General features: G+C 44.1%; 1 long non-coding RNA gene across 3 annotated transcripts; it reads left to right on the top strand.

Annotated features, from left to right (window-relative positions):
• The first annotated feature begins 36 nt into the window (after window positions 1–36).
• LOC128828253 (uncharacterized) lies at window positions 37–9,066 on the top strand. Of its 3 annotated transcripts, none has more exons than XR_008443182.1 (3): window positions 37–274; window positions 7,440–7,511; window positions 8,433–9,066. It is a non-coding gene; the product is annotated as an uncharacterized LOC128828253 (long non-coding RNA). The 3 variants fall into 3 exon arrangements; XR_008443179.1 differs by having other exon boundaries at window positions 37–294; XR_008443174.1 differs by lacking the exon at window positions 37–274 and having other exon boundaries at window positions 7,328–7,511.
• The last annotated feature ends 522 nt before the right edge of the window (window positions 9,067–9,588 follow it).

Below are 9,588 nucleotides of genomic sequence, written 5' to 3'. Positions count from 1 at the left end.
CTCTGCACGCGCTGCGCCCCCCAGCCCGGAGCGAGGCTGCACCGCCGCGGCGCGGGCCCGGGCTGTCACGGGTGTGGTCGCCATCGGGGTGTGGCAGGCGAGCCCGTGCTGCGGCGTGCCTATGTTATCCTCTGGCATGACATCACAATGCTTTGTGACATCACTGCATCACAACCGCAGGGCATGGTGTTGCCGCTGCAGTGACATCTCAGGACAATCGGATGTCGTCGTCACAACAGGAGACGACAGCGTTGTGTGGTGACATAGCCGTGTGGTACTGAAACGTGATTGCAGGTTCTGTTGAAAGGCTGGGAGGGATTGTTGGGGTTCACATGTTGAATCTGTGCAAGGATGCGATACACAACAAGCGTATCCTTGTTTGTGGTTATGTCTGATACTTCACACGTCCCCATTTGTGATTGTGAAACTTCCCATGAAATTTTCTGTGCTACCTAACTAAGCAGTTATCAACTTCAGTGAGTTTCGTTCAAAGGAACAAATTCAGCCATCCTCTCCTCAGATCAGGGTAGTTGAACGCTGTGACGCAGAACAGTCACAGAGATCATCCTGCTATGTCAAACATCAATGTCAGCACAACACAAGGGTATATCAGTATAGTGCCATACAACTAATCTTTATGGCACTACAACGCAATGTGGTGATCGTGACATTATGGGGGATATTGTAATACTTATAGAAATCACAGGGATTTATTGGAATAATTCCAGCACCACAGGCAAGACTTTCCCCAATCAGATAACAATTTAACACTAAAATAAAGATACTACACCTATGGATGGAGGGGCTTCTACACTGATCATTACAATTTATCTCTGTCAACTTATGAATTCCGTTTAGGTTTGTGAATGCCATGTTGTATTTCAACTTCCATTTTGAATGTAATCTTTAATGTGGCGTTGTGCATTCATCCTGTAGCAGGAACTTTATAGCTAGTCGACAGACTATGTCTGGGAAGCTGTGTCAGACCAATCAAGGGCCTTCAACACTAAATGGTTCTAGGGTAATAGGTTTTCTACCATCAGGGCCATTGATTTTGAACAACTCTCTGCACAGAAGCTTTTTAATTTCCAGAAGCAAGATGGGTAGGCCAAGAAGGCCAGAAGGGTTGTACAGAGGTAGTGAAGACAGAGAGGAATTGCATTCAGAAGTTGTTTTCCTAAGATCTGTAGCTCTCTTGTGGTTTTTAAGAGTAAAGTGTGTGTATTTAAAAAATTCCTATGCTAAGCCTGTGGTTCCTTGTTTTACTGCCATCTTGTCCATGAATTGGTTAAACTAGAAGCCCAAAGCTCACACAGCCAGGTATACTCCAGATGAACATGTCTAATCAAATGGTGTCTCAGAAGGGCAGGGGCACTGGTTCTGAGGTCTAGGTGGCAGGACTATGGGGTCCTACTGCCCAATACAGGTGTCAGACACAGGAGAGCACCTGAAAGGCCCAGAGCTAGGAACAGTGATCAGTCATTATCAAGACACAGGGAGCTAAGAAGCACGTGGGATTCAGCAGTTGGATTCTGTCACCACAGACAGGTATCCATCTGTCCATCCAGACTGTGGCAAAGATATTTTGCAGTATGCCCCCCAAAATTATCTCAGGACCCATGAACATTTCACAAATCCCATTTGTGAAGCTGTTAAAAATTAGACAATCTTGGAGCTACCAGGCTAGGTAGCAACCCTAACCCTAAAACTCTGTAAAGTGAAGTCAGTATTTTGTATTTATAGTGAAACTGTTCAATGAAATATTGCTGATCTTGGGAGTTCACAAATTAATCTGTAGACTCCACAAAAATTATGAGATTGGTTTAAAATCATGATATTTTTAAAAAGAACAGGCGTACTTATGGCACCTTAGAGACTAACAAATTTATTAGAGCATAAGCTTTCGCGAAAGCTTATGCTGTAATAAATTTGTTTGTCTCTAAGGTGCCACAAGTACTCCTTTTCTTTTTGCGGATACAGACTAACACGGCTGCTACTCTGAAACCTGATATTTTTTAAAATGTCTCAGTTCTTTTTTAGTCTGTCTAGAAATGTGTTCAGCTCTTTTGGGGAGGGAAAATTCTACCTCAACGGTATACAAAATGCACACAGAGGAATGGGGGTTTTCAGTGCTCCTCTTTCCTGGCAGATGGAAGAGCCACACTCTCCCCAACACCCTTCCATGCTCACAAGGCACCTATGGGCACTGTCAAGACCCTCCTCAGCTTTCAGCCCAGCAATATTACCTGCCAACCCTAAGCACTGTTTTTTGCTTCTCCCCTGGATGCTGTTTCCTGATCTTCTCTCTATGCACTGGTCCTTGCGCTGATAACCATCGCCCTGTATCCTCCCTGAATGCCCCACTGTACTAATGAAACCTGTCCTCCCTTTCCCCTGCCATCTAGGGCCTTGACACCTTCCCCGATCTCCACTGCCTCTCCACCTCATGGTCACTGGCCTCCTCCCTCTGCTCTTGTGGACACTATCACCCCGTGCTTCTTTACACTTAGCCAGATTTTGGTGGATTTTCAAGGGCATAACAGAAAGCACATTCCTGGTACAACAATGACCCCTCTACTGAATGTCAAACACCTGCTTTAAAACCTGAAGGTGACAGAGTTTCTCAATGAGTCGGTTGTACAAAATTTTTAATATGACCAAGCAGAATTTCCCTCCATTCTTGTTAACAGAAACAGCTGAACCATTTTTGCTGAAACTTAAAAAGACAAAAACAAAACAAATCCTGTGACAGACACCCAGTATAGGAAAGTTTATCCCAAATGGTTTAAGTTTGGCAAAGTTATAAGCAACTGAAAACAGTTTTATCATGGAAAGTATTAGGCAACCTTAAATGGGGGTGGCATTTGCCATCTATATATTTTGTGTGTGTGAGTGAGAGAGAGAGAGAGAAAGTTAATATGTAGAAAGTTTGCCATCTAGTGGCAGATAAAAATAAATATATCATCTGAGCCAGATCATAGAATATCAGGGTTGGAAGGGACCTCAGGAGGTCATCTAGTCCAACCCCCTGCTCAAAGCAGGACCTAATCCCAACTAAATCATCCCAGCCAGGGCTTTGTCAAGCATGACCTTAAAAACCTCTAAGGAAGGAGATTTCACCACCTCCCTAGGTAACCCATTCCAGTGCTTCACCACCGTCCCAGTGAAAAAGTTTTTCCTAATAGCCAACCTAAACCTCCCCCACTGCAACTTAAGACCATTACTCCTTGTTCTGTCATCTGGTACCACTGAGAACAGTCTAGATCCATCCTCTTTGGAACCCCCTTTCAGGTAGTTGAAAGCAGCTATCAAATCTCCCCTCATTCTTCTGCAGACTAAACAATCCCAGTTCCCTCAGCCTCTCCTCATAACTCATGTGCTCCAGACCCCTAATCATTTTTGTTGCCCTCCGCTGGACTCTTTTCAATTTTTCCACATCCTTCTTGTAGTGTGGGGCCCAAAACTGGACACAGTACTCCAGGTGAGGCCTCACCAATGTTGAATAGAGGGGACCGATCATGTCCCTCAATCTGCTGGCAATGCCCCTACTTATACAGCCCAAAATGCCTTTAGCCTTGGCAACAAGGGCACACTGTCGACTCATATCCAGCTTCTCGTCCACTGTAAGCCCTAGGTCTTTTTCTGCAGAACTGCTGCCTAGCCACTCAGTCCTTAGTCTGTAACAGTGAATGGGATTCTTCCATCCTAAGTGCAGGACTCTGCACTTGTCCTTGTTGAACCTCATCAGATTTCTTTTGGCCCAATCCTCTAATTTGTCTAGGTCCCTCTGTATCCTATCCCTCCTCCCTCGCGCCCCCCCCCCCCGAATGCTGAAAACATAGGCCAAGCCTTGTCATTTTTAAGTGGTTAGGTAGTGGCCCACTTTTCTCCTTGGTGTCTGATCAGTGCTAAGAGGCTGCCTATGGAGAGTTTCCAAGAAAGTCTGATAATGGAAGAACTAGGGCTGGCTAACTGAGAGTCTTCAACACTTTCCTGGAGCTCACCACCTTGTAAAAACAGTCCCTAAGTAATCTATTTTATCAATCATCATCATCACCACCACTTCCAGTTACACAACTTACCATGATCTTCAATTTTAATTATTTCAATCCATTTTTACCTGTGTTTTACTGAGAAAGTTGTTTCCCCCCCCAACTCTCTCATGAGTTTTTAGTTATGTTTTTGATAGACCAATGTATACTTTTCTGAATGAACTGTACACTAAAATGTGTCAAAATGCACTGAAATGTTATTCATAGAATAAAATATGTCTTGGTTTCCCAAACTGGATTTCCAGGGGACTTTAGTGTACACTGACACATAAAGTAATTTTACACCACCATATTAATCATTTTGCTTCTTTAGTGCATAGGAATTGAGTAGTAACCCTTTAAGTAGTTTCTGAGTCTGTTAATGGCCCTCACTGTCTTCTGTGTTTCATAAGCCATCAGAACCCTGTCAGTGCAGCAGTGTGTATATGTAGTTAGGCCATGCATGTTATATAGATAATGAATAAACACAAAGTGAATGTTAAATGCTGGCTTTCTGAGATGGATGAGTTTACATTCACTTTGGACAAGTGTAAATGATTACACAAGGGGAAAGGCAGGAGAGAATTGGGCCTATTTTCTGTCATCTCAATTTCAACATTCCTGTTGTCAATAATTCAGAGCAGTGAAAGTGAGATACCACAGGACCAGTCTAAAATTGAGTGACAATTGAGAGGCACATTGTAAGTGTGGACAAAGTAATTGCAGTGTTTAATTTGTAATGAAAGAGGTGCCGGGGTTTAATCAATTAGGTGCTGGGGCTCAAGCAATTTTTTTTTTACTTTCATAACTGATGCAGCAAGTTCGGAGGTGCCGGGGCTATGAACTGCCAAGTCTAGAGGTGCCAGGGCTCAGCCTTAGCACAAATTAGGCACTGAGTAATTGAATCTATTCAATATGTTATAGGAGTCTCGCTGTCACAGAGATAGATGCCTTAGACTCAGATACCTGATCAATTAGATTAGACTGGCTGGAAGTTCAACTGGATAACTCAGTGGTATGTAACAGAAGTCATCAGCTCCCATAACAACAGTGTCCAGAACTAGAGCTGGACAACTTTTTTCATCTGAAACTTTTTTTCACCGAAAAATGCTGATTCAGGTCAACCATACCATTTTGAGACTTTCTGGCAATTTTGGGGAACTGTTTCAGTAAATAAAGAAATAAAATCAGGAATATCAAAATGGTGCGTTGTAACATTTTTAAGTGAAATATTTTGATTGTTCCAGCTAGATTCACAACAGGTTTTAGATGCCATTCACAAAACTGAGGAGGTTGTGCCTCTCCCCACAATACCCAATAGTCCAGTGGTTAGGTGCTTACCTTGGATGTGGGAAAATCAGGTGGGAATCCCCAGTCTAATGCAGGGACTTGAAAGTAAGTTTTCCCTCTTCCCTAGATGAGTATCTTAACCACCTGGCTATTGGCTATCTTGAGGTAGGTCTCTCTCAATTTTCCATGTAGTAGCTGTTCTAGTTTGTATGAATAATTAATTGAAGCAAGAACTGGAAACTGAGCGTGTCCCCCTCCATGTGAGTGCCCTAACCACCAGGCTGTATAGTAATTCTAACTCTCTCGCCCTTTGGCCCACTGACGCCTCAGTTTTGTGAATGGTACCTAAGGCGCCTTTTGAATCTGGCCCCTTGTTTACAGATTTCCTGCTTTTATATTAAAAAAAGGTTAAAAATTTGTGAAATCAAAATGAAACATTTTGTTCTGGGTCAAATGAAATGTTTCTGTCAATCTGAAATGGATTTTTTTTTTCAGAATTTTCAATTAATCAAAAATTCAGATTTTTTTCTATTTTTGGCACTGCCAATGAACCAAAACAATCAGCTATTTGCACAGCTCTGTTCCAAACAGCATTCTGCCAGAAAAATGCTGGCCTCTTTAAAAACCAGCTATTCTCTTGGCTCTCTTTACAGATAGAAGATCCCTGTAGTGATATGCCACAGCAAGGCTGAGCATCGCTGAACTGTGTTTAGTTAAACCTCTTGATTACAGCAGCAGGGTGCTTCTTACTTAGTTCAGGAATGACAGAAATTAAAATGCTAATGGAGTATTATACTGTGCATCTGTATGGCAATTGGAAGTGAGGCTACTTTATTAAAAACTAACCAAGCATTTTCTAGTCAGAAAATTGGGCTGTAGCAGAAAAAGCTAAAGGAATCTCAAGACTTTGCACCCCTACTCGGTTGTGGAGGCCCATTGTGGAGATTATGTCTTCCCCTGCTTACTGGCCAAATAATGGTTGACTCATAAAAACAATAGTATGTTTCTGAATGGAGAAAAACAGAAGAGGGAAGCAGCAGTCCAAGAATGCTCCATATTCTATACTTGGTTCCATCAGTGTAAATTCAGATTAATTCCATCAAATTCAATATAATTATTCCAGACTAACACCCCTGAAATGAGATCAGAATCTGGCCCTTTGTTAGTAAGGTATTGTAGATGATAGTAATAGTACTTTGCACATATAATACAGTATGTCTTTCATCCAAGGATCTCAAAGCCCTTTACAAACTGTAATTAAGCCTCACAACGCTCTTTCCCATTGTATGGGCCGGGGGCGGGGGGGGGGGGAGAACAGGGTATGTCTACACTTCAATTAGACACCTGTGGCTGGCCTGTGCCAGTTGACTTGGGCTTGCGGGGCTTGAGGCTGTTTAATTGCACTGTAAATGTTTCAGCTCAGGCTGCAGCCCAAGCTCCCATCTCTCAGGGTCCTCGAGCCTGGCCTCCAGCCCAAGCCTGAATGTTTACATCCCATTAAACAGCCCCTTAGCCAGAGCCCCTGAGTCCAAGTCAGCTGGCACAGGTCTAACTGCAGTGTAGACATACTCACAGAGGCCCAGAGGTGAAATGACTTGCTTTAGATGATGCAGCAAGCCAGTATGAGGAGTTTTAATTTCCCTTCTCCTGCATTATCTAATAGACCCTACTGAAAAAATATATTTTCAGTAATCTGAAGAGCTGACTTGAGGGGCAATTAGATTGAAGAAAAGTGCAACAAACAAGCTAAGGTGTTAAAGTTTATTTCTTTTTGTTCTAACAATGTGTCAGACTAATGTGTCAGAAAAGAGAACTTCCAGGGGAAAGTTCTTTACTTTTTACATGCCTGGAGGCGAATCCCACAATCTTTAGTCATGTGAGCAATCCTTAATTATGCATGTTGTCCTATTAACTTCAGTGGGACTACGCAGATGAGTGAAAGGTGCAGGATCAGATGCCTGGAAAGCAATGTCTCACACAATAGCTATAATTAAAAACTGCTTATTTCACACTCTTAATTGTTGGGAGAAATGAGTCTGCATGCTGACTTCATTTCACCATAAACTGCCTTTGTTGAGAACATGAAATATCAGCACTTTGTCTTCTGGCTTATTCTAGCTGATTCCTGGCCCCATCAGTCAGCCACTAGAAAATAACACTGAACAGTATGCAAAGTCCCCGTGACATAAGGTATTGTTATTTTATTTCTATTGTTTCTGACTGACTTAAAAAGCTTCAGCATTTGTGATAAGTTGAGTTAGGCATATTGGTTTCTGTTGTCTCTGCCAACAGCAATGCTCTTACTAACATTGATTCAACTGTGGGTGCGTGCATGCACGCACGCACACACAAGCTCACTCTGACATTCACAATGTACTGGCTACGCAGTTTCAGAAATGGTGTTGGCAGGCTTAGTGTCTCCTGAAATACCATAAACAAGAACTAAGGGTAAACACTCTTGGGTGTTTTTTAGCAGTGTAGTGTAAGCGGAGTCAGGATGAGCTCTACCCTGACATCTGGTGGTGAATTATGGCGAGTGTGGAAAAGAACTCCAGGGGCTGATCTGGTTTGCATAGGCACACCCACTCGCCTGGCATGAAACAACAGCAACTCAAAGTGGTTACTTTGGCTGGTGTGGGATCCCCAGTTTCTCTATTATTGGGGCAGGAAGAATAAAGTTTTGTTACCCTGATTCTGTGAATCAAGGCCAGTGGAACTGTTGTATGACAGAAGGACTGAGTGAGTCCTTCACCATTACCTAAGTAGCACTTGCTTGACAAGGGGCATGGGTTACAAAACCCAGTGAATTGAGAGAGGATGGGGTCAGGTATTTATATCTGATGGTATGGGCCCTCTTTGAGGGTTTGAAACACCAATTGAACTACCTCCTCTCTACACTGTTGAATATCAGAGCTACCTTTGATTCCATTAGGAGTCTAGTTACAGGCTGCTGAGCTGAATTCACTTTGGGCCAATGGTGCACTAGTACTGGGGCTCCCCTACTATTGCTAAAAGCTGAAATCACAAAAGAGCTAAAGTTATTAAGAGCTGAGATCACTGAGACTGTGTTAACTAGTGGGGGAGCCTGAAGCTATATTGTTGGTGGAGCAGCTAGCAGAGTGGAGCCTCACAGGAACGGTTGGAGTGGAGCTGAGCAACTCACAGGTCGGTGAGCAGGGCGGAGCGGCTGGAGAAGCAGCGAGCAGAGCGGAGCCTTGTGGGAGCGGCCCAAGGAACAGCTGAAGTGGAGCAGAGCTGAGCGGCTCACACGTCGGTGAGCAGAGCGGAGCAGCTGCCAGAGCCGTTCGTGGACGGCGGGAGCGTCTCACAGGACAGCTGGTGGAGTGGAGTGGAGCAGCTCGTGGAGAAGGCTGCGGCGGAACCCCACGGAGAGGCAGCCAGTCGGCCTCGGATCACGTAAGGTGTCCCTTAACACCCTGCGTGCCTTTCCCCCCCCCCCCCCCCAGCTTGAACTCTGGGGCTGCACTGACCAGGGACAGAGACTTTGGGGGGTTGTTGGACTTTTGGGACTTTGGTGATCCTTGGGTTGCTGGACCCAAGAGACTTTGGGGTTGTTGGACTTTTGGGACCTTGGTGATTCTTGGGTTGCTGGTTTCAAGAACCAAAGGGAAAGGACACAGCCCAATTTGCTGGGGTGGGTTTTTTGCTCATGAAGCCTGTTTGTGTTGTTTTTCCAATTTAATGCTGATGTCGTTTACCTCATGTTATTAAACATTTTCTGTTACACTCAGACTCCATGCTTGCGAGAGGGGAAGTATTGCCTCCTAGAGGCGCCCAGGGGGTGGTATGTAATTGTCCCAGGTCACTCGGTGGGGGCTCGAGCCGGTTTTGCATTGCGTTATTGAAACGGAACCCCTAGATACAGAACCCGGCCCTTGTTGCTGCCAACTTAGATGGGCAGAAGGGTTACAGTAGTGAAGAGGGAATGAGGGAATTTTTATTTTTCTTATTGTTGTAGGAAGCAGGCTGGAGCCCTGAGTGTGAGAGTTCCGTTTAGGGTTTTTGTTGAGGCAAAGCCCTTTTTGTGAGTACTAGATATTCTAAAACTCTCATTATTCAGAGAATAAGCCAACCACTAGCTGTGCAGGTGTCATAACTATAAAGGGAAGGATAACAGCCCTCCTGTGTACAATACTATAAAATCCCTCCTGGCCAGAGACTCCAAAATCCTTTTACCTGTAAAGGGTTAAGAAGCTCAAGTAACCTGGCTGACATCTGACCCAAAGGACCAATAAGGGGACAAGAT

The sequence above is a fragment of the Malaclemys terrapin genome, chromosome 1, assembly GCF_027887155.1.
Source record: "Malaclemys terrapin pileata isolate rMalTer1 chromosome 1, rMalTer1.hap1, whole genome shotgun sequence".
NCBI classification, from domain to species: Eukaryota; Metazoa; Chordata; order Testudines; family Emydidae; genus Malaclemys; species Malaclemys terrapin.
This window is presented reverse-complemented; position numbering and strand designations above follow the sequence as displayed.